Source organism: Mesoplodon densirostris, chromosome 9 (genome assembly GCF_025265405.1).
Source record: "Mesoplodon densirostris isolate mMesDen1 chromosome 9, mMesDen1 primary haplotype, whole genome shotgun sequence".
In the NCBI taxonomy this organism is placed as follows: domain Eukaryota; kingdom Metazoa; phylum Chordata; class Mammalia; order Artiodactyla; family Ziphiidae; genus Mesoplodon; species Mesoplodon densirostris.
Genome location: NC_082669.1, coordinates 95,783,592 through 95,808,751, shown reverse-complemented (window position 1 = coordinate 95,808,751; position 25,160 = coordinate 95,783,592). Strand labels below are relative to the sequence as shown.

The window sequence follows — 25,160 nt, the reverse complement described above, 5'->3', positions numbered from 1 at the left end:
GCAGAGCAGGGTTGTCCAAGTCCCAGAGACTGATCTAGTTTAGAAAGTGCTTATGCTGACCTGAAACAGGGTTTCCTGTAACTGTATCTATTGGTCCTAGTTCTACTTCCCGGAGAACCTTAGAGAACTTGACATGACTTCATGTCATGGGGCTCCTTTTGCTCCATCTACATGATGGCGGTAGAGTAGGCAACTGGGGAGACTGGGTGACTAAGGGCATGGGGACTAAAATGAGCCCCATGCCTACAGACAGCCCCCACAGGAAGCCACGGCTGATAGCTGACGATTTTTAACTTAGTGCCTATCATGTGCAAAGCAGTTTAGGGGTACTATTTATAGTCCTTATAACAACTACAAAATGGAGGAACAATTATCTCCTTTTTATAGGTGGAGAAACAGGCTAGAAAATGGTAAATTTGAGATTCAAACTCAAGTCTTCCTGATTTCAAAGTGTGTTCTCAAATAAGTCATACCCCCAGAGCCTCGCACAAAATCAAATGGAGTAATTAGGCAGCACGGTGCGGTGGTTGAGTACGTGGACTAGGAGCCAGATTACCTGGGTTTGAATCCTGACTCTGCCACTTACTAGCTGTGTGACGTTAGATGTGTTACTTAGCCTGATTATAACTCAGTTTCCTCATCTGTAAATCTGATTGTTATGAAGATTATTTATTTGATTTGCTACTTGGCCTGTGTCAGGCACTGCTGTAAGCACTCAGTACTGATACAATTAGAGGAATCAATGAATTCAAACATGAATATTGGCTTCAGCTTTCTTATCAAGAAGAAATTATGGACATTTATTCCTTTACTCATTTAACTCACATATGAAACACCCACTATATGTGGGTCAAGGCACTTTTTTAGGCTCAAGTCACAGCGCCAGAAAAACGCAAAGTCTCTGATTTCATGGTGCTTATGTTCTAGGAGCATAGGAAATAATAAACAAGTGAAGAAATAAATAGGCATTCATAAGCATACGTTATGAATATGCATGTAACTAAACAACAAAGGTATCCTGATTGGCTCTTCAGGGTAGAGGCTAATTTTACTGACTTGATACCTTAGGGTCAGTGGTGTGCTAGTAAATGTTTGATAACAAGCCTTGGGGGTTGGCAGGTGAGGAGAGTCTGATTTGTAGCATTTGCTAATTTCCAGGGTGTCAGTACTTCCATCGTGGTTGATCTCAAGCTCCCAACATGACATCCGTGAATGAAGAACTGGGAGAAGAAGTTCTCTTGCACAGCATTTGGTAGTATTTGCATCATATGGACACAATAGATGTAACTAACCTTGAGAGCACAGATAATAGTAAAACGTAAAATAATTAGGAAGGGATGAGTTTTGAGTATTTATTACCATGGTTTTGATACAATTTATTTAACCAAAAGTCTATATAATTTAATTTTTAATAATGACAGTGTGTAACAACTAGTTCTCAAAATCTTAAAAATTTAACAGTTGGCTTTTGGGAGCTAGTGTGAGCTGGCTCCACACACCACTGTTTAGGGAGCATGGAGAGGGAGACAGTTCAGGGGAAAAGGAGACTGAGTCACTGTTGTGTCATTATGCAGATGTGGGTCCTAATCTAACTCCTTTTTAGCTGCTCTTTTCCAGAAAGCTCTGCTTTCCTGTACACAGTGGAAGCGCTGCTCTGTAAACCAAATACCGTCGGTACAAATATAGCAACAATTCTGGCATTCTTATTGGACCAGTTTGCTCATGCAGAGACAGTTTTAGCCCTACAATCCTTAGTGAATATAATTTATGTACTCGGTGCTCTGAATATGGTAGATTCTTCTGCGCAATACAGAGGATGTAACTCCTGACTGTTGAGTAAAGGAAGATCCTAGAGATGGATTTTCTGTCCTGCAAAAGCAAATTATTCCCCCTTTCCATGAACCTGAGGCCTCTTGTCTCTTAGGGCTCACAGGCTTCTGAAAGGGCCACCCAGGGAAGCACCTAAGGCCCCAGCCTCAGAGGAGATGAACGGTGGGAGTGGAGGAAGCTTCTCCCCTATTCCCACTAAGGATTTGTACATTCCTTACCACAAAGTGGAGAAGACAGAAAAACATTTTCTGTTTTTCTTGGTAAGTTAAATATCTAAAGTAACCAATCTTCAAAACATCCTAAGGACAGGAATACTTAAAGAGACCATTTTTCCTCAATTTACCCCTCCCCCAAAGCCTAAATTTCACTTAGTAATGGTGGCTGGATCAGGAAGTGGAAATACCATGAGAAATTTTATTCTTGCCACATTTTCAATGCTTTACAAAAGCAAACACTGGAAATCTCATCAGAAAACTTGACCTTGCCGGGTTGATAACTTTGCAGCCAAACCAAGAGTACTGGAAGCTGGAGGAATTTTCAGATAAATATTCTAGCGCTTCTGGAGGGACTCTTCATCAAAACTGATTATTTGGACTAGACAGCTGTAACTTTTAGAAAGAAATTATTTGAAACTAAACAACTAGGCTTCTGAGGAATAAGTGACTCCTGTACCTACTGTAAGTTATTTTAAGCATAGATGTACAGAACTGTTTCTCAGTCAGGATGTTTTAGCAGAATCATCAGGGAGTTTTCACAAACTGGACCCCAGTGGATGGGTCTCAGGGATGTATGTTTTCAGAAAACCCTACAGTTGACTCCAATTAAGACACTGGTTAAGATCTCCGGGATTATAAGCAAATCAGGCTGCATGTACAATCCAAATCTGTAAACTGTTAAAATGGCACATTCGTGCTATCAGGAGAAACAATCTGGTGTACTGAAAGGTTAACAGTGTGGGACTCAGGAGATGTGTGTTCTGGAACCACCTTTGCCACTAATTAACTGGGCGACCTTGGGCAAGTCACTTGGTTTGTTCTTTCATTCAACAGATATTTACTGGGCTTCTGTGATGTGCCAGACACTAGGTATATATTAATGAAAAAAATAAATGTTTCCTGCCCTTACGAATCTTACTGACATGAATCAAAGAAACCTACAAATACGTATATAATTTTACTCGATGTGGCTAAGCTTTAGTTTCTCATCTGGAAAATGAAAAATAGATTACTGGTTCATTTTCTTTTTAAGAATTTCTTCTCAGGATCCCAAATTTCTTGCCCCAAACTTCCCCCACACATATAATTACATGTTTTAGGTCCACTGATTGAGAAAACACAATACCAAAAGCTACTATTAATTCAATAACTATTTAAAATAAATTGACATTTGTGTCATCATAACGCATCTATATAATTAGAAAAACAGTAGCATACATTGTTTACTCAGTTTGTCAAAATCATTTGCTGCATATATGGACTTGTTTACCTATTGCAATAATTTAGTGGCCTCCCAGGGATCCAAGGTGCAGAGGTTAGGAACCTACAGACCATATCAATTACATGAAACATGGTACTTGAGTAGCAATGGCTCTTTTCTTCCATAACAGACGTCACTATCAAGGACAGCGTTTTTTGCCCACAGCGAGTTTAAACTCAGCCTCAGAATCCTTCTCAACACAGTATTCCAGATGGTCACTACCAATTGTTTAAAGCTGGCAAACAGAGGAAAAATTATTGGCACTCCCTGGGCTAAATGACTCCTAAGGCCCTGCACAGCTTTAAAAAATCTATGAATCTTATGTATTCAGTTCTGCTGTCCTAAGAAACACAAACGCCTTCTCCCCTCTCTACGTAAAAGTCCTTCAAATGTTTGAAAGACATCCGTGTGGCCCCTACATTTTCTTTCCTTTGGGATAAACAGCTCCAGATCCCTTATCTGTTCCTCATATTCTGTTCTCTCGACCACCTCTGGCCTTTGATGCTCGCCCCTGTTTGCATATTTGTCAATACTTCCCTGGAGAACAGCCCAGAACTTCTCTCACTCCCCTTGATAGACATTGAGACATGTGTTCAGTGACTGAAAGATTACATTGCAAACGTTGCCGAGAACTGAAATGTCCTTGATTGAGAGTATCCTAGCTTTTATGCATTAAACTTATTAAGTACTGTGATTTACACTGAGATGTAGTTCTTTTCATTTATTAACATTATTAAGTCATTACATATTTAATTTTAAAGATTGCCTTACTTTGTGGGAAGCCATATCACACCTATGACTCATATGAAAATACTCAAGTGTTTTTCTTTAGAATCTTTCTAAAATGGGTAATTCTTATCTTTTCAATTATCGGTGGTACAAGCTTCCAGGCCAACTCCTTCAAGATCGGTTCATCAGGCCATGCCAAAGTGATAATCAGGAACTGTATGACCCTGACAGTGGGTGTTTGCCTCTCTAGGAATTCAGTCACATAAAAACTCAAATGATATTCATTGATAGCTGTCGGATATTTCAGCTAATTTGCTTTCCATGCCTAACTTTCTCTTCTAACTAAAATTGCCCACTGGGCTTTTTTTCCCCCAGGGGTGACTACTGCAGACAGACACACTGGTAATTCATCCATAGGCATGCCAGTAACCCTTGATGCTCCCTCCGCTGAGGGATTTGCCAAAGACAATAGTTATTAGCTGAACCAATCAGATTTCCTCTCTCAGAATTTAGGAAGCACAGAAGGAATTTTCCAGTCTGCAGAACGACAAAAAGCAGCAGCCACATGTGCTGCAGCTGAGTTACATTAATGGCAACACAGAGACCTCTGCTGAGATTTTTTGACCCACCTTGATTCCAGCCCCATTCTCTTTGGACTTTGGTCCTATCTTGGCTTCTATTCTTGGATTTCCTTGTGATTCCATCCCTTTATTATTCCACATGTATCTTATAGTTCTGCGCCATTACTCAAACTACTGAAGCTTATTAATAGAAGGGTCTATTTGTTCCGAACACAGTGTCAAGAGCTCTCACATATGTCACCATACCTGTCTGTACACTACCTTGCTAAGCAAGCTCTTGGTTTTTAACCTCCTGACTTCTGATTTTTGCTGTTTCTCTTCTTCTTACCTGGCTATGATTCACATGTTAGCCCATGGGTGTATTTTATGTCCATTCTGGCTTAGACCCTCCTGACACAAGTGGAACTAAAGTCCTTGATATTTCTGGCCCTTGGGTCCCTGGCTGGGGGTTCCAGGCTTGCTCTGGTCCTGCCCCTCTTTAGCACTCAGGTGAAATCTGCCTAGTTCCCCAGCTTGAGACAAGGGAGAGGGAATGTTACATGTGGGTGTAAAAGGAACTAATTACACGTTCCTACTTACTATGTCTTTCTCCAAGTGAGATGACTTCCTTACAGTCAAGTGCTTTCATCCACGTATTCACAAAACAATGCTAGAAGCCTCAGGAAATAATTAAAAAGTAATTTATCGTCAAGTTAGCCATTGTTGGTACATATATATTTTTTAAAAGGAAAGCCATATACTAAAATGAGTGCTTAATAAGAACACCCTATTCACCTAAAATATTCCCCCAAATACTCATTTTCCTTCAGCCATTCCCTCACTGCTGTTTAGCAATCCTTTTATTAAGCTCTTAGCATACACTTAACAGCAGCCATTCCTGAATTCTCCAGTCCCTAAGCTCCCCACAGAAATCTGCTTCTCTAGAGATGATCTCCTTTTCTTTGAAATGGAGGCTATATGAGGTAATCTCCTTCTATATTTGTGTGTATTTACACCTTCCTGTCTTCCTTCCAAAGAATCTGGGAAACAAGAAAGGACACCTCCTCTCATGTTTTGGTCCCATCCACCCTTGTCTCCACTGGGGATCAAGACTTTACCTCACTCCCCACCCCCGACCTCCCCCGGCTCAAGGGTTTCTCACAGGTCGGTCAGAAACTCACAGGTCGGTCAGAAAGGCGGGTTCGCAAAGGACCTTGAGGGCTTAGAGTTTTTATCAGGTTCTCGAAGATGTCCAGGAGGAAAACAACAACACAGGGAAGAACAGCTGACCGGGCAGCCCCGTCACCTCTGCCTCACAGCCCCCCGTCACCCTTTCCTTCTCCCCTCCGCTCACAACACTCACCCACCACCAGCCAGCTGTGAGTTGGGGGTGAGAAGCAGAGTGGCTCTTTACCACGGAAAAGGCTCTACCATCTCCTCTGTCCGCTCTAACCTTTCTCCCTTGGCCTAAAAATGTGACGAGGCGTTCCCCTGCCTCGAACATATCCGGGCTTGACCCTTCTGCTTTTGTCTGGACTTCATCCTAGAGCCAGGCCACTGCAAGCTGTCAGTGTTGGATCAGGAAAACCCCCGGTTTGGACTGGGGGTGGAAGAACTAGAGAATCTGGTAGAGGCGGAGGCCTGGGGGAGGGAAGTGAGGGATGCCACCCAGGGTCAATTACAGGGGACCCAGGTGGGGGTACTAAAGACTGAGGCAAACAGAGACGAGAGGGCAGATCCAGGGAGCAGTCTGGTCTCAATACCAACAGGAACCACAGCCAGGTGCTCCTGATTACCTCAGCCTCCTTACAAGGCCCAGGCTTGACATGCTGGGATTAGTTCCATGCTTTTGGCTGGAGGCAGAGAAGCTGCCTCATTTACTAAGGCCTTTCTGTTGTCAGCACCTTGTCACTGGTCTTCCATTCAACTAGATCTTCAGGTTCCTGGATACGGCCTTACACCATTGACGACCCGTCTTATTGGCCTCCTGATACCTGTGTCCTCCTGGTCTCGGATTACCAAAGCCAAAATTTAGACAACATTGGGGTGGACCAGTATTCCCTAACTCTGGGTTCAGGGTTTTAGAAAGAAGTAGGATCTAAAAGGTGTCACTCAAGGGTCCTCAAATATGAGGAAGGAAGGAGCAGATAATTAGGGAAAATAGATAAGAAGTGGAGATACCAGCCAAAATGAGCGTAATGTCCAGAGGACTCAAACTGCAGGCAGTGGAGTATATAGTCTATAGAGAAGAGGGGGTGAGCAGCTTCCTCTCATTCACACATCTTAACCACTGTGGGAGGTGCGAGAAACATTAGAATGCCCATTCTACAGATGAGGTCAAAGAGTTGATGACTCCCCTCAAAGGTTTGGGCTTTTTAAATAGGGGAACCAGTACTGGGACTGACCTCTCTTGAGTGAAGCCAGAGCTACAAGTATCTCTTTAAATTAACCAACTACTCAGAACCTATAAGCCTCTCTCCAATAATAAACCTGGATTAACTTGATGGATGAAGGACTTTCAGTAAGGAGCAAATGGTTCTATTCTGGGGCTTTGAGAGAATTTACCCAGAAAACTCTTTTTTAAAGTCTGAAAATTCTTTGGCAGCATCTTTCTAACCTCCTCCTTAGTCCTATCATGCTATTTGCATACCACTTCGTCAGCATTTTCCCCTGTCTCCCACCGGGGCCTCACCCTACCACGTTTCTGAGACATGTGATAGACTGCAGGCAGGTGGGCAACCAGCTAATCCCTCCTCATGCCCACGTCTAAGTCACTTTTTTGTCTTGCTAAAGAATGACTAACTAGTAACCATCCTACCATGAAAATGACAAATGGAGACAACTACATGTGTTTCTAAGAAAAGGCCTACTAAGGTACATTTTACTTATCAGTACAGAAAATATGTAGGCTGGACTCTGGAACTTTCCATGGCTGAACACAGGACCGCCCTATACCATCTGCCCCAGAGCAGGAGATCCTCAGGCCAATCATAGGAGCCAGTTAGAATTGCTAATAGCCTCACTGTCAGGGAATACTTATATGTATCTCACTTAAATCCTTTAAACTTCAGTTTGAACCTTCTCTTAACTTTAATGTAAGAATTGTGTATTTATTTAAAGCAATCTTTTGATCCTAATTATTTAAATTGTGCATTCTTCTGGTTTTGAACAATGGAAACAACCCAGCCTGTTACCTATGGATCAATTCATAGTACATTCCTTGTGTGTGCTAAGATCAACTTTTTATTAGTGACTTTTTATTCCAGCCTTTTGCCATTGTATTTCTCTTTATTGAATGACTTTAATGAAATGAAAATTTTTGCACCGTGGTTTCACTGTGCTCCGTTTACCTCCCTATTTGGGGAGATGTGTCCTAGCTAATATTCAACAAGAGGAAAGTAGCACAAAGAGTGGCCTAAAGTCCTACATAAAGTAAAATATCCAAATCCCCTTGTTCCATCACTATGTAGAGTAGAACATTTAAAGCATTATTTCGAAAAAATGTGTTTTTCTGGTTGTTGGGGGTGAGAGAGCACACGAGGAGGACGGGAGAGAGCGGTGGTAGCAACGTTTGAACTCTCAGGGATTCGGAGATGTTGGTTTCAAAATGGAATTTATCCTCAAATCCCAAGATTATAGATTTCCTTCCAAATTGCATTCCCTACACGGCTTAGAGAACAGTTGAAAAAGAACTGGCTCTCCATATTTTGATTGACGTTAAAAACACTGTGCAAATAGTTTGGAACTTGATCTCTTTGAGGGAAGGACAATAATCAAACTATAGCTTTTGCCTGCAGCCTTTCTTTCACACTTACTCAGAACTGTTCCAGGAAAAGAAATTCACAGGGAATTCTGTACTCATATATCACTTCTAGAAGGAGAGGGAGGCATTCTCAAGAAAATTATCCCCAAACTTTTAAATACAAAGAGAGAAGATTAATGAATCGCAACACAAAACCACCTCTATCCATGGAATAAAATCAAACTGAGTCAGTCATTTGGAGCTGGAAACCTTTAACATCCAGGTTTATTTTTTTAAAAAGATCAGATTTGCCCTTCTTACTACATACCACCTAGTCTTCACTTAAGTTCTAGACATCCATGTCTGGTTTTTCCAAACACATCAGAAGGATTTTACTATTTCAGTTTACAAGTCCATCTGCATAGCCCTATTAATCGAAGGGATCCATGAATACCAAGTACTTTGTTCTCACCCATTTTTTTGACCATGCGTTGCTACAGCACTAAAATTCCCCCACCCTTTACAATCAGCTCTCTCTAAAAGTAATTCCAGGCTACTACCAACTAGCTGCCTTGTACTACTGTTTAAGATGCCCCAATATGTCGGACTATCTTGAAAGGAAAGGCTGTTTCCTCCCTTTTCAGAACACACTTGCAACCTACACCTTTTTCAAATTCTCTAGTGACACTCAGGCATGCTTTCAAACAGAAAATAAGATCTCTTAAGAAATAGTTTGGTCGGATGTTAAATGCGATTTCTAAAAACACACCCTCTAGCACATGCATTCTCTCATTATTAGGTTTTATAGGAAACAGATCATGGGAGGCATCTTCTGTCTCAGCAAATATCAGATCAGTTACATTAACCCAGCCGGTGCTACATGCCAGTGCTCTTCCCCGCTCTGACCTTATTTCCTTGCCGCTCTAGAAGTCTAGTCTTAAAACACTGGTAGCAGAATAAAATGTAAATGACTTTGGTTAAAAATTATCACTTTTTGGCTTCTCATCAACCTAAAAAGTGATTGCTCTTTTTAAAGCAAAACCTCTTTAAATCTCTGATAATAAAAGATGCAGGAGAGACTGCTGGTGTGAGCAGACAGGCACAGAACGGCTACTGACACTGACCTATGGCTATCAGGTATAACCCCCATGACACTCCTGAACAAAAGGCTATCTTATCAAAGTTGCCAGTGGTCCCTGAATATAAGTCTCTATATAATCGCTCCTCTCGTCCCAACTCTAAGAACAAAACTTGAGATCTCATCCTGTTTGTCTTCCGGGAACATCTGCAGGGCAGCAAAGCCCGGTCTGGCTCTGAGAATTTGCATGGTTTATTGGCGTTTACAATCTTGCATCTCCAGCTACCTTGGCCAGGAATGTTGACTGAAACCCGGAGAAAGTCCCCATACTCTCTGGAGGAGATTATAAGAAAGCCCTCTGTGCCTTACCTCTCAGGCTGAAACTTCTTCCCAGGGACTAAGTCGGAAAGGAAGGACTGATTTCTTTAAGCAGAAGCACAGCAAGAGGGCAGGCAGGCAGGCAGCCTAATACACACTGCTCTATTCAATAAAACTCCAGACCGCCCTTCCTTAGCCCCTCCCAGAAGTCCATGCTAAGTGAACACATATCCCCTATGTTTACAGTCGGCATCGGTGGTATGCATTGTCCTGTAGTTTTTCTAATAGGCAGCCAATGACGACACCCCAGCCGAGGTGGATGCAGCCTGCCTGTGGAGATGCCTGTCATTCCCTAGGCATGCTCAGGAAATCACTCATCAGAAAAACCAAGACCTAAAAAGCTCTGAAGCTGCGTGCAGGCTGCCAAAACCAGCCTGCTACATGCCCTTTTTTGGTTATCCTTAGCAGGGCCTCTGGAAGTGAATCCATTGTCAGGAACAATCATAAGAAATGTTAATCTTGGAGAAAGAGGCTGTCTTGTAGAACACAAATGGAACTTTAAAAAAGAAAGCACGGTCCATGAAACTTAACAGTCCGTAAGTTTACTGCGGTGGAGGTGGGGAAGGCTTTTTAATTGAGGGATCCTTGATAGCATATTTCTTTTAAAAGTAGTCATACATACAAAATGAAGTTAAATTGTGTATGTAATTTTAAAGCCTGAAATGGCTAGGACTCAGGTCTGATGTACAGGCTAGATTTCAACCTGAAAGAGGCACAGCCTCCTAAAATATGTCTACGTGTGTTATAAAAACAACTAATAAAAAAAAACCTTAGGTCTTTTTTAGTAGGTAATGTTTGCCAGAACGAGTGTGCTGCCAGAAACTCAGCTAGGCAGGATCCTATGGGCTTGGCTATCCTCATTGGTTTTCCACATCACCTTTCTCTCTCCCTCCCCCTCCTCTTTGTTTATTCAGATTTGGCAACAGAGAGATATTGCTAGAAACTAAGCACAACAGAGAGGGTATGAAGGAACCCAGCACCTGCTTTGGAGCTGGTGTAGACAGATGCATATGCCCACAGAGATGACCCTGATGTTATAGTGACTTCTTGAAAGGACTCCAACCAACTCTTCCTTGGGTAGGATGTGTGCTATGAGAGGCTCAGAATTAGGAGATGCTGAATGGAAATGAAATTAACTAGCCCATGTGTACATATACTCTGTGGTCTTATACTTCTCAATATAGAATTCACGCAATTAGTCGATCAGTGCTTAATTCAACAGCAAGAGACTATGAGCGCTTCCTATTTGTCAGGCCTGGGTCTGGGTGCTCTAGGTACTCTGCCTCGTTCAGTATTGCTCTGCGTTTGGAGACTGTTTCATCACTGGCTAAGAGGAGTTAAAATATTTTCCCTGGCTAATTACAAGTCCAGAAGCATGGTCTTCAAAAATCTTAGGTTTTGCCGTATAAGCCTTTCCCTATTTATGAAGATCCAAATTAGAAATGACCTCTACTTAGGAAAAAGTCCCTGCCCTTTGTGCCTCACTCAGAAGGCTTGGGAAGTGATTGATCCCTATGGTGGCTTCCTTCCTCAGCCCTAAAGTACTAACAAGTTACCCAGAGACATCTATGTCAACCTACACTCATCTTTGCGGGGGGAAGGCTACTCTATCCCCTCTTCCCAACTGCTGCTGCAGCACAGCCTAAAAAAAGCTACAGCAAAGGCTGCCAGGCAGAGGGAGAGGTGAACTTCAGGCGTCCCAAGTAAAACTCAGAATGCACTTTCCCAGGGAAGCAGAATAAAGAATGGCTTGTGGGTATAGGACAGTCAATGCTACATTTCAAGTATGCTGTGGTTCAACCAGGCATGTGTGGAACACCACTGTTTATAAAATTGTTCCTATGGGAAAATGTTTTCTGATCCCAAATAAATGATTTGGGAATAAACCTCGGGAACACAACCCATTTGGGCTGCTGGGGACAGGTTGTAAAGATAGAATAACACTTCGTAGTCTGGTAAACTGCTGAGCTTGAAGACGTTGTAGGGCAGACATCAGTGAGTTCTGAAAACAACTCAACTGGTGAAATCTGTGTGAAGATATGACCTGTGTCCAGAGATGTTTGGCGCCTATGATCTCTAGGCAGTATGGACCGTAACTCAATGAGGCCTGTTTTAATGTGCTGCTTTCCATGGCCACTGCTGATTATACCCTAAGCAGCATTCTCCCTGCTTGTTTGAGTAATACCCTTTGGTTGAGCAGCATCAGGGCATAATTTGCCACTGATGAATAAAATAAGTACCAGCTTTCCAGAGGAAAGAAAAGTTGTGCTATGAATGGGGAAAATATTATCAGCAGGAAACATGGAAAGGACATGCATTTTGCATGGTTTTTAGGAGATAAATGGCTAAATATTTTTGGATTATGTCTTTAGAAAAGAGACATATGTTTCCCTAGATAAATTCTGAATACAGTGTTTTGTGGATGAGCATTCAGCCTATTTTGTGTATTTGAAAATAGACTTATTGTACAGGAACTCTATAGTTGGAAGAATAATTTAACAAACTGCATGTAATATACACCATGATACAGAAAAATTCTTTTTTCATTTTTTTTTTTTTACTTTTACTTTTCAAAAAATAAGCAGGAATAAAAAAGAAATGAAAGGGAATAAAAAGAGAGAAAAGAGATATATGTTGCCAATCTCTGCCATGGGAAACTTTACTTGAATAGTATTCACTTTTTCCAGAAGTCATTTGTAAATGACACTAAAAATACAGGATTTATATAGGAAATTTCTGTGGAATTTATTTCCCACTTGGATCATCCCAGATAAAGAACAGCTTGCCTAGCGTAGGATATATCTACCTGATCAAACCATAACAAATCTAAAAAGACATTTGGAAACATCTGGATGATTCACTGTATTTTTTTCAGTTCCAACTGAGTATTTGCAATCATGTAGATCAGTAGTAAGCAGTTTTATTTTGCTAGTGTGTCAATTTGGGAAAGTAAAAGCAGGCCATACTTTTTTCATTCAAAATTAAAATCACTTCATTGAGTTCCATGAAAAATATACATTCTTCCAGCTTAAAATATCTACTTTATTGAATTGAACAGATATTTCAAACATTTTAAAAGACAGTAGAACAACGCTCCCACAACCAACCCACACACCTTCTGTTCCTCAAATGAAGTATGTCCAGAGACTCAAGTTTATAAAACACTCAGATCAGACTGGTAGACTGTTGATACCAAAATTGGACAACAAAAACAGTAAAAAAAAAAAGAAAAGAAAATTAGACTAAGTGTACTTACGAACGTAGATGAAAAAATTAGCACATTGAATCTAACTGTGCAAAGAAAAAGAAGACAAGGCCAATGCTGTGATGGTCAAAATCTGAAAATCTACTGACATATTATACACTACTAGCAGTTTAAAAGTTTTAAAAAAATAGAAAAAAGAAAAGAGAAAGATCATCTCAATAGATAAAAAATAATACTTGGTAAAATTAGTAATCACTTATAGAAAAAAAAGCTCTTAAAAAACTAGCAATAGAATCTTTATAAACATAATGACAGACATTTACCAGAAATATAGAGCAAACATCACACTTAATGATGATATTTAAAAGTATTCCCGGTACAATCAATGAAAAGACAAGAAGGAATACTATCTCTTTTACAATTAAAAAATGGGCTGGAAGTCCTAACCAAGACAAAGAAATAGAAAAAAAAAGAAATAGGAGCTATTGGAATTAGAAAGAAAAACAAATGTCTTTGTTTTCTATGACATGATTATCTATGTAGAAATTTCAAGAGAATCATCAAATATATTAGAACTAATAAAAGAATTTCGCAAGATTATTGGAATCAAGTTCAGTATGCAAAACTCCAGAGTTCCTGTAACCAGCCATCTTTCATTTTAAAATATAGTGGGGAAATATGCTATTCATATTACTAACAAAAGTGTACACTAGCTGGGAATAAATGTAACAAAACATGTGCAAGAAAATTACAAAATTTTTATTTCCTGGATTTAAGGACATAAAAGGCCTGCCTAAATGGTGAAATATATCACTTTTATAAATGGCAAACCTAAAAACCATAAAGATGTAAACTCTCCTCAAATTAACCCATACATTTATTATTCCAACTAAAATCCCTAAATGATATATTTTGTAGAATTTGACAAAACAATCCTAAAAGTCATATGGAAAAGTAAAGGTCTAAAAAAAAGGACTAATATATTTATGGGGCAATTCTAATTAACATAAGACAAACAGACCAATAGAATAAAGTAGAAAGCCTAAAAACAGTCCCAAGCATTTATGGAAACTTTAAAAAATAACAGTGAAGGCATTACAGATCAGGGGGAAAATGGTGGACTATTCTATCCATGGTAAGGTTACAATTGATTACGTGAAAATAATAAAATTAGATTCAGAATTCCCACCCACACCCAAAGAAACTAGACTATGTGAAAAACAAAACTTGAAAATGGTTAGGAAAAATTGTAGGAGAATATTTTTAAGATAGAGTATGGCAGGATTCTTAAATCATAAAAAACAAAATGTACAAATGAAAAGACTGAAAAATTTTGAGGATACGGTTAAACTCCTCAGATCAAATGCACAACCTTCATTTATTTCTGCCTCTTTCCCAAACCTCATCAAAATAGTAATAAAGAAAGAAAAAGTCATAAATAAATCCTACAGGGCAGAGTGCTGGAAAGGAATCAACATAATCCGATGTCAGCCAAATTCTGAAATATGGAAAATGGATGGATGGTTGATAATTGACTTACCAGAGATGAGAAACTGAACTCTGGCCCTGTAGAGCGGAAGGCCGATGGACAAGAAAGAAGCCGATTCAAGCCTCAAAACCAGGAATAACTCAGGATTTGGAAGCTCTGGGAAACTCTGAGGGTGAGGGATGGAGCAGAAAACAGGTTTGGTTAAAAATCTGAGTAAGGAACAGTTAGAAACCCAGATACTCCTCTCCCCGCCCCCCCAGCCAGATGCACACCCCTCCCTCAGCCAGACAGAAACTGGAAGTTTATTTTCTGAAGAGAAAGGCTGGCCTCAGAATGTCAGGCAAAGCAGTGGACAGAAAAGATGCCATGTGCTGAAAACAGACTTTGAAATGAATGTCTGCTCAAGGAACACTGAGGCCCGACCCCTCACTCTGCGGGGCTCCAGGACTCTCACAGTCAGGTTTGTACTCCACAGAAAGGAAACTGGGGGATTCCACTCCAGGGAAACTGGCATGCTCACGGAAAAAAATCTAAAGGCACAACATCTGAGGAACTCCGGAAATGTCTGTCTTAACACCCAAGGCCCTTTTGTGAACTGTGCACAGGAACTTTCAACTGGCTGTTTAGCATCTCACTCTTAAATACTGAACATCAAGTTAAGGAAAGGCTCTGAAAGAGAGATTAGGACAACAGAAAAAAGAAACTCAGAGGAAAAAGAGGCAGGGTGAGGAACGGAAAAAAAACTTCAAGAAAACTATAATTACCATATAACTTCAAGAAAACTATAATTACCATTCTCAGAGAGATAAGAGAAGATGCTGTAGAAACGAAACAAGAGAAATGTGCTGTAAAAAGGTATTTGCAGGGAACAGGAAAGAACTGTTGTAAATGAAAAATACTATGACAGAAATTTATAAAAATTCAATTCCAGAAATGGAGGATAAAGTTTAGAATAATCTTGCAGAAAAGTAGAAGAAAAAGACAAGATGGAAAAAAGGAGAGAAAAGATAAGAACGTTAGAGAATCAATCAAATATCCAACATCTGAGTGTTGCAGAAAATTGTAGGAATGACACTACAAAAGAAATAATATGTTAAAATTTCCTCAAACTGAAGGGCAAAAGTTTCCAGATTCAAAGGGCCCACTGGGCATCCAGTACAATGAATGAAAACATATTTCATTCTGAAGTTATTAAGTTCTTGAGATTATATGCTGCAAAGGGGGAAAAAAGTTGGGGTTGAAACTAGAAACCAAGAAGCTTCGAAGACAAGGATCAGAAAATAGAGGATGCAAACCCATGACACAGGGGATAGTGGTCCCATGAGGATGGTGAAAGAAAATTCCAGGACAATAGCTGGTCAAGAAAACAATCAGTAGAGGTTGGAACAGTGGACTCCAGGAAGGATATTTTAAGAAAAAGACAAGTAGATAGATTACCTGATATATTCTTGGGGAAAGCATTTATAATAGGTACATAGGAAATAAGTAAATATAAGATTGAGGTCATTATAATTTCAGGAAAAATAAAATATTTGTATGAGAAAGGAAAAGTGGTTATTGTATACTATATAGTTCAACTGTGAGAAAAAATTTACATAGTCATAATTATGTAAACACTGCATATTGATTTCACCAAAACAACGATGATGTAATTAGTTTCAGAGGAGAATGAGCAAGAACATGTTCGTAGGATGGATGATGGTAGACAAGAGAGCTAAATCTTCATTTTGTTTAGCAGGAAATCAATAATAAATGTCTACTATTGAAATTTTAATAAATAGTAGAATTAGTATATTGTTAGGAATATGAAAGTAAATACCAACTCCCCCCACAATAGTTCATTCATTCACTGAACAAATAGTTATTGAGTGTCACCCACATGCCAGGGCATGTTCTAGGCATTCATTGTGAACAAAATACATTTTGATAAAGGGAGACAGATAAATGCACTAGCTAATACATAAATATCAGGAGGTGCAAAGTGCTGTACAGGAAAAATAAGAAAGTGTAGAGGAAGAGAGGAAATCAGGAGGTCCTCTTTGAAGAAGTTTTTCAATAGAGAGGTGAATAAAATGAAGGAGCAAGCAGTGAGAATATATGAAGGAAGGGCATGCCCAACTGCAAGCATAGCAGGTGCATACTAAAGAAATAAGAAAGATTTCAGAGTAACTGGGGAGAAGTGACCACCAATAGCAGATCAGATCACCCAGAGCCTTATAGCCACGGTAAGGACTTTGGGTTTTGCTCTAAGTCAGATGGAAAGCCATTGGAAGATGTTGAGCAGACAGAAAAAAGTCACTCTGGCTGCCCTGTGCAGACTAGGCAGAGAGACTGCAAGGGCAGAAGCAAGAGGGAGTTGTTGCCTCCTCATAGGCAAGAGGTGTTTCCTTGGACTAGGGGAGTTGTGGTCGGGGGACTGAGAACGCACTGAATTTTGGACACATCAGGACTCACGGATGGTTTGGATGAGGGATGTGAGAAAAAGAGAGAAATCAAGGATATCTCCTTTCATGGTCTGAATAACTGAGTGGTAGTGTTGTTTAATGAAATGGGGACCACTGAGAGGGAGTTATAAATTTCAAGGAGGGGTGGGAATCATACTAGACATATGTTAGGCATATTAAGATGAACAGAGGCTTCCAAGTGGAAGTACAGATAGGTCGTGGGATGTACAAATCTGGTGTTTAGGGGAGAGGATGAGGCTTGAGATATACCCCTGAGAGTCATCCGTTTATAAATAGTATTTTTAAACCAGGAATAAGTTAACCTGAAAAAATGATGCAAACAGTGAAGAGAAGAGGTGTGGAAACTGACACCCCATTTAAAGCCCAGAAAAGGAGACTGAGAAGGAGTCATCGAGACTCATTGCTTAGTGGGAGGATCAGTTGCAGGAGTGCAAGAGGTGGATGATGACTGCTTTTTGTTAAAAGTCACATGTATTATTTGAGTTCAAAAATAATGTAGTTTGTAATAGATTGGATTGTTGTAGCCAAGTATTCACTTCCTCTTTGACTGGGATTAAATACTCATGTCCTTTGCCTTGTGTTGTTGCAGTGCTCTCAGTAGGAGGACTTGACCTGGGATTTGCTGTGAACCATGGGATGTGGCTGAAAGTGATGATGGGTCCATCCCAAGTGGAGGCTTTAAGAGGCATCACATTCTGCTTTTACCCTTGAGTGTCTGCCCTCTGCCATGATAACAATAGGTCCCATGGAATGGGTTGAATGGTGTCCACCCTCCTCCCAAAGATATGTTCATCCAGAACCTGGAAATGTCACCTTATTTGGAAATGGGATCTTTGCAGATGCAATTAAGTTAAGAATCTCTTGATGAAATCATACTGGATTATCTAGGTGGGTCCTAAATCCAATGGCAAGTGCCCTTATAAGAAAAAGGCAGAGGAAGATTTGAGATGTACAAGTGACAAAAGAAAAGGGGCTGTGAAAGCAGAGGCAGAGACTGGAGTGATACATGTACAAGCCAAGGAATGCTAAGGATTGCCAGTGACCACCAGGAGCTAGGAGAGAGGCATGGAACAGATTCTCCCTCAGCACCTCCAGAAAAAGCCAACAACCCTGTCAACACCTTAATTTTGGACTCCTGGCCTCCAGAACTGTGAAAGAATAAATTTCTGTTGTTTTAAGCCACCCAGTTTGTGGTAATTTGTTACAGCAGCGTAGGAATCCAATACAGCCCAGATCGTGGCTGCTCTTTAGCTTGAGTCCCAGAAGAGGAGACACAAAGAGCTATGTTGGGCCAGTGAGCCCAGCCAGGACCAGCAGAGTTGCTACTGACCAAGGAGTAAAAAATAAACATTTGTTATAAGCCACTGAGATTTTGGAGCATTTTTTTTTTTTACCAAGAAAAAGCTAAGTAATATTTCTATAGAGTAAGAATTAAACTAAAGAAATTTAAGCTAAAGAATATTTGGTTACTTCAAGATGTAAAAATTTCTGTTCAACAAAAGCCACCATATACAAAGTACAAAGACAAGCCAAGAGAAGATGTGCAATGTGTAAAACAAAGGATTAGAATCTAGAATATCAAAGAATGCCTGAAAATCAATGGAGGTGGGTGTGGAAGGGAGAGAGAGAAAGAAACACACACAGACACACACACACACACACAGAAACCCAGTGAAAAATGGGAATAGGATATAACAATCCACAGAAGAAAAAATGCAAAGGCCAAAAACCGTGAAACAATGCTCAAACTCATTAGAAACCAGGAAAATTAAAACTTTGACACCAGTTTACAGCCAGCAAATTGGTAAAGAAAAAGACATTTAATTTTGAAAAACTAAATGTTGTTGATAATGTGTATACATTTGGATAAGAAAGTAAATTGGTACATTCACTTTACAGAGTGATTTGGCAATATCTAGTGATGTTTAGCATATGCATTCCCTGCCTAGCAATTCCATTTTTAGGTATATCCTCTTGGGAAGCTTTCATATTATTTAGTAAGGAGACACATAAAAGGCAGCTCTTTATACAGTATTGTCTGTAATAGTAATATCATTGGCAAAAATCCCAGCAGCAATTAGTGGGGGAGAGGCTACATAAACTACAGTGTAGAGTGGAATACTACAGAGCAGCTAACATGAATGAACTAGGTGTATTTGATCTCAAAAACAAATTGTATGAAAAAAAAGCAAGTTGCAGTTGGAATGATTCTATTCATATGAATTATTTATGAATACATGTAATGGTGGACTAGAACCACACCAAATTCAACATAGTGGTTGCCCATAAGAAGGGAGAGAAAATGGTACTAGCCACAAAATAAAGAACTTGAAATTTATTGACAACATATAAAAGAAGATCTGAAGCAATTATGACAAAATTATTACATTTGTTAATTCTGCAAAGCATGTACACAGGTTTTGTACTATCCTTAAACTTTTTTTTTTTTTTTAAGAAACTGCTGTACAGATGAGAACTCTCTCCCTAGGGCACTAGTGTCTGGTCACCTATGGGACACTGGGAAAGGTTACTGCCCCTCTTTGTCCTCAGACCAGTGGTGCCCTTTACCAGGGTCAGCCTGACTAGCAGGGAGAGGGGACCTGCCCTGAATGTGAAGTCCTCAACTTAGTCACACATTTGTATTAAGGCTTTGACACTATAGAAGCAATAGTTACCCTTAAAGGCTAACACCTTAAGCCATAGCCTGCCTTAGTGCCTTAATGCCGATTTTTTTATGAATAGGGTGTGGCTGAAGTGAGAGCCTGCAGTGCTGGGGCAAAGAAGAAAGACGTGCTGGTCTCTCGGGGCACCAGGTGGAAGAAGAGGGGCATGGTTGTCTGGGATAAGGGTGAGGACCTGACAAAATGGAAAGTGTGTGATCAGAGAAGATCCAGTGTGGATGGAAGAAGGACCATCTGAGACAAATGTTATCTTTCCCTACCTCTACCCAACAGGACTGGACAATTCCCTCAGTCGCCCACAAGAAACCTCTGTCTCCCTATTTCTTGAGCTAGGGAGGATAACCGATGGCTCTATGGTTTCCACTCTTCCCTCAGTCATTTCTATTGGATTTGCTCTACCCTCAAAGAAAGCAAAAAGGTTACATTCAAGAGAGATTCCTCCTGTCACTCAGAGCTGTAACTGGATTCTTCTCAGATAGTGCTTCATTCATTCATTCAACCAACTCCTGCACACCTATTACCTGCAAGGCTTAGTGTTATGTTCTGTGCCTTCTATAGTCTTGTAAAAACCCTGCAACTGCCTTTGAAGAATCACCGTTCTGATGGGGAAGCTCAGACAAGTACACGAGATGGACTCCCAGATGGCAAGTTCTAAGAGAGACCCCCTTGCTCCGCATGTGTTTATTCAGCTGTATGTGTTTCCTCTTCCTGTCCCAGGCTTACCGAAGACTGTCTGAAATCCAACCGACACTGTGTGGTGAGACCTGGCGTCCCCTTTTAACCAGAAAACATGTCTTCTCTCATTTCAGGAAAAAAATAAAAGCCAATCTCATAACTGGCTTTGCATTGCAGACATACTTGTGAGGGGTGCAAATAAGAAAATATTTAAAATATTTGATCTATTTTGGGTGAGGTTTTGTAGCTTTGGCCTGACAGAATGTCATCTGAGAGGCAGTGATTTCTCTTGGGGGGCAGACTATTTTTAAGGTTCAAAAAAAAGAGAAAACATATTTTCAAAGAGATAGTTGAGTCTGGTACTACATGGGGAAAGATGGCTGTTTGGAACAAGCAAACTAGCTACGTAACTTAGATGCATCTAATCACTGATCAAGCTCTGCTGCGGTTTGATCTCACTGTACCACCGAGAGAGCATGTGTGAGACCTGAGATGTCTTTGCAGCCTCCCACGTCTCCTTCACACAGGCTGTCCAGCCGCACCTCACCTCATGCTCTCTCGTGCTCTCCCCTTTCTCCACTGGTCAGTGCCCTCTGTCTAAAAACATGTCCAAGCCTTGGGGGAAAATCACCTTTGGGTCTTGTTTCTTTCAGCTTCACTCCTCTCTTTTCTTTCGATGTCAAATTTCTCCAAATAATCAATTTATGATGCAGTCGCCCTCCACCCCGACTCTTCTTCCATGACTTCCCTTCTTCTTGGCCCCTGGACATTTTGACTTCAGGCCCCCCTCTTCTGAGCAGTCCTGTCTGTGATCCCTGAGGAGCTGAATCCTGCACAGTCTGCCCCTCAGCCCCCGAGCCCTCTTGGCTCTGTCTTTGATAGCCCCTGCCACTGGTGTCCTGACTGGTGTCTCCGGCCTCTCTGATTTTCCCACTTGGTCTTTCTTTTCCTACAGTGTGGACAAACCCAGGCCTGATCTCTTTCTTAGAGAATAATAATATCTACTTCACAGGGCAGATGTAAGAATTAAATGAGATTAAATGTCTATGAAGTTGCTTTGTGAACTAAATGCTCATTTATTTATTCATGAAGTACCTTCCCCATACTGAAACTTTTCTCAGTCCTGTATAAGGCACTGTACAGCCTCTTCCCATAAAGGGGTTTGCCTTTTGCTGGCAGACACAGGTTCTCAAAGAAACAAAGTAAAGTGGGCAGGTATTGTCAAAAAAATTCTGTACAGTGAGGGTCACACTGAGCTACCAGAGAGGGAGAGGTCATTTTCATCTTAGTGGTTTTTTTTTTTTTTTAATCTCACTTGTTCTCACGTTTTCAACAATTACCTCTTCTGATGTGAAAAATAAAAATACATATTTAGCCCTGAACTTTTGCTGTCATCATGAATTTCCTTGCTCAGAAATCTTCAATATCATCTCACCACTAAAAGGATAAAGTCAAAACTTGGCTTGGCATTTTACAGTGATCCATAATCACCCTCTTCTTGCCTCACAAACCACTCCCCCTCCCAGTCTGACCTGCACCTCCTGTCTCAAGGACTTCAGTCACCTTGCTTCTCCTCCTTCACACTTACCTGAGCCCCAGACCCACCAGAAAGCCATCCCTGAAATCTCAGCCCTCATTCAATAGCCCTCCTTAAATGAACTACAGAACCTGCCGTCAGACCCACTCATTTTCTGTTTATCCACTACTGACTGATTTGATTTGATTTGGATTTTTACATCCTATATTAACTAGTTAATGACTGATTAATCAATTAGTTATTTAATTAATAATTAATTAATAATGAACAAATATTTCTCGAGTGCCTGCTATGCCTTGTCAACTCTATTATGTCCTAGTGATGTAGTGGTAAACAAGGCACAGAACCTTTAAAAACAGGGGCCATATGTAAAAGTATGGGCCATATATTATGCTCATTTTTATCCCCCCCCCATGCTGACTTTGGGGGCCAGAATTTGGAAGTAAAAGCAAACCAAATAGTAAGATATTTTGACAAAAACTATTTATGTTCAACTGTATACAAACTCAGGATCAAAACTGAGAATTCAAGTCAGTGCTTGGGGCGTGGTGAGTGTGGCTGGGTCCAGGCCAGGAACCCTGGAGTCTTGCTGGGGCAATCCTGATTAAGAGGAGCAGGTGGCTGGGGGAGGGGAACTCCCACAGGTACATGAGTACCAGGCACACCTCAAACAGAACTATCCATGTACAGAATTTTGGGGACACTTGGTTCTCATGGTTCTTCTGGAAGGCAGGGAAGTAACAGTCATAATAAAAATTACAGACAAATGCGTATGACTAGAGTTGATTTAGAAACTAGAGTACCAACTTACTATCTTCAAGTTAAAATATATCCTGAGGCAGAAAACTGAGGTGGCCATTTGAACCAAGGCTCCTTTCCAATGGGCAGCTCACCTCAGGACACAGAAGGGAGGTATTAGGGAAAGTTTTGACCCAAAGCCCAGAGGCTGGCCAATTTGGAGGGATGATCTCACTTCATCTCTGGTGGCTGATAAATATTCCTAAAGAGGAGTATTTCTGTCTGCAGAATAAGACCCCATTGCTGAGAGAACTTCTTCTAAAACAGTACTGGAGGAATACTGGCATATTCTTCTTTCCAAAGCTCTAAAACACCAGGCTTCTCTTTGCCTGTCCTACCATCTACATTGCATTCTTTCAACTTATAGATCTCAAGTTTATGTATTATTTTTAATTGACTATCCCCTCATATTCTATAGGAATCTATGTTCTTAGAAATTATCTCCAGAAAAGGACCACCTCTATATCTGTTAATCACTCTGTTGAATGGATAATTTCTGGAAAGTTTTCATTTAAATTGATTATTCACAGTCTGTCTCCTTCTCTTTCTCTTTATCTGTCTCTGTCTCTCTCTATATATATACATATATATTTATATACACACACACAAGCAAGTACTCATCTCTGTATCCCAGTACATAGTATAATACCTAACACAAAATGTTATGGAATGAATGAATAAATTTTAGAGAATTCAACTTCCTATTATCATTCCCAATTTTGGGGATGCTTCTTACTTTGGAAACTGTTAGCTAGGAGAGATTTCAGCAACTCTCCCAAGCCAGCACTCTAACACTCTTCCCTTCCCTTGAAGAAAAGCCACGTTAGGGATTGGTCAAGTTCAAGGAGACTGACTGGGCTAATCTTCTAGGCACCAGGAGCTAAAGCCTTAGAGTGTATGTATTTGGGGTCAGATGCTCCGGCTTTTCCAGACGGGAATATTAAGGAGAGCTGAGGCTGTCCTCAGGAGAACACCCAGCCATTCACCACCTCTACTCCCTCTTTACATACCTTCCTCTCCATTTTTCTGGTTGGTGGGCTTCGGGCTAGCCTTTTTTTCTCAATGGAGTGATAAAATACAAGATTCAATTGTAATCCAGCCAATCTCACTTGGCAGTTATCCTGAATTTGGGGCCAGGTCTCCAGCTAATAGGTGAAATGATACTTCACCCAACCCTGGATTCTGTACATCATTTCCTTTGAGAAACTCAAAGAGATGGCTGCCTGATGGTGGGGGTCCAGTTTCGGTGTTCCCAGGCACCTGCTAAATACCATCCCTTTAAGATAGTGTATAAGCTGCAAAGACCTAGTTGCAAATATTTCAAAAGTAATAATAAACCAAAGATACAAACAATGGTAACTATCTGTATCTATCTATATATAAACATATATTATGTATTAATTTATTTACACATAAATAATGTATTAATTTATTTACATATAATGTATGTACTAATTTAATACAATATTATATTACTCAATTTAATACATCTATTATGTGTTAATATATTTAATGCTTGAATACTATAATTAAAGACATTTTTAATACATTAAATATATTAATTTATAAAACAAATTATTTATTATTCCGTATTAATTTATTTAGCACTTTTATTCCAAACAACCATTCCACCCATGTTATCATCACTTTTATACATCCCCACAAAGCTAATTGGCAAATGTTATATTTACTTATGGGAAGCAAAGACAGGTTAAGAACCTGCCCTCTGAATACAGAAAGAGTACAAATCACAAGTTAAGCAATCTGAATAAGGCATTTAAGCTGAGTTTTAGTTTTCTCATTTGTAAAATAGTTGTCTTGAAGAGTTAATATGAAGATCAAATAGATTAATAAATGTGAACATGCTTTATAAACTGTTAAAGAAGTACTTAGCTATGAGTGATTATCATTATCAGCACAAAACTGAGATTAAAACCCAAGTGGCCTCCTGGTTGTCAGTTTTATTTTTTTTTAACTTTGAGTTAATCTACTGCAAATTTTCTTCCTATGAGATCTTGACTCGTGATAGACTATGGAACAGTGATTTTAGCAGCCGCAGAACTTTTTCTGATACTTGTCATTCCAAAGAAATTGGTGAAATTCCACTGTGTGCAGAGAGAAAAACACTAAAGGTTTTCTTAAATGTCGGAATAAGATATCTTTTGGAAAACTGGGTTGGGGAGAGGGGTGGGGGTGAGGAGAAGCAAAAATAAAAGTTGGTGTTGTTCTCACAACATCCTATCATTTCACTTCTCCCCACTGAAGGCAACCATCCTCTTCTGTTAATTGTGCATTTTTTGTATTACATGCCTTCTTCCAAAGTTTATAAGTATCATTTTGTGTGCATGTATTTCCAGCCACATGGGGATATGCCTAATCCAGTGTCCCATGGGGATTTTTAAACAACCCTTGATTTGGGGAATTTCCATTAACATCAGTTTCATCTGTGTGAAAGGCCCTCAGGCTGGAAGAGAAGGGACTAGAAGAGGGTGCTGAGCTGAGTGACAGATAGCTGAC

At 40.1% G+C, this 25,160-nt stretch overlaps 1 protein-coding gene and 1 long non-coding RNA gene across 10 annotated transcripts in view; one reads left to right on the top strand and one right to left on the bottom strand.

Moving 5' to 3' along the window:
- Positions 1 to 9,907, bottom strand: part of CALD1 (caldesmon 1) — a 182,659-nt gene extending 172,752 nt beyond the window's left edge. For 2 of the 9 annotated variants that reach the window (XM_060107917.1, XM_060107918.1), the window contains exon 1: positions 9,785 to 9,907. The gene's annotated coding sequence lies outside the window, so the exon portion shown is untranslated. The remainder of the gene's footprint in view (positions 1 to 9,784) is intronic. The other 7 variants (XM_060107923.1, XM_060107921.1, XM_060107925.1 and 4 more) reach the window with 5 other exon arrangements.
- Positions 9,908 to 10,213: 306 nt separating this feature from the next.
- On the top strand, positions 10,214 to 21,690 carry LOC132496289 (uncharacterized). The gene is made up of 2 exons (XR_009533391.1): positions 10,214 to 10,329; positions 17,542 to 21,690. It is a non-coding gene; the product is annotated as an uncharacterized LOC132496289 (long non-coding RNA).
- Positions 21,691 to 25,160: the final 3,470 nt, after the last annotated feature.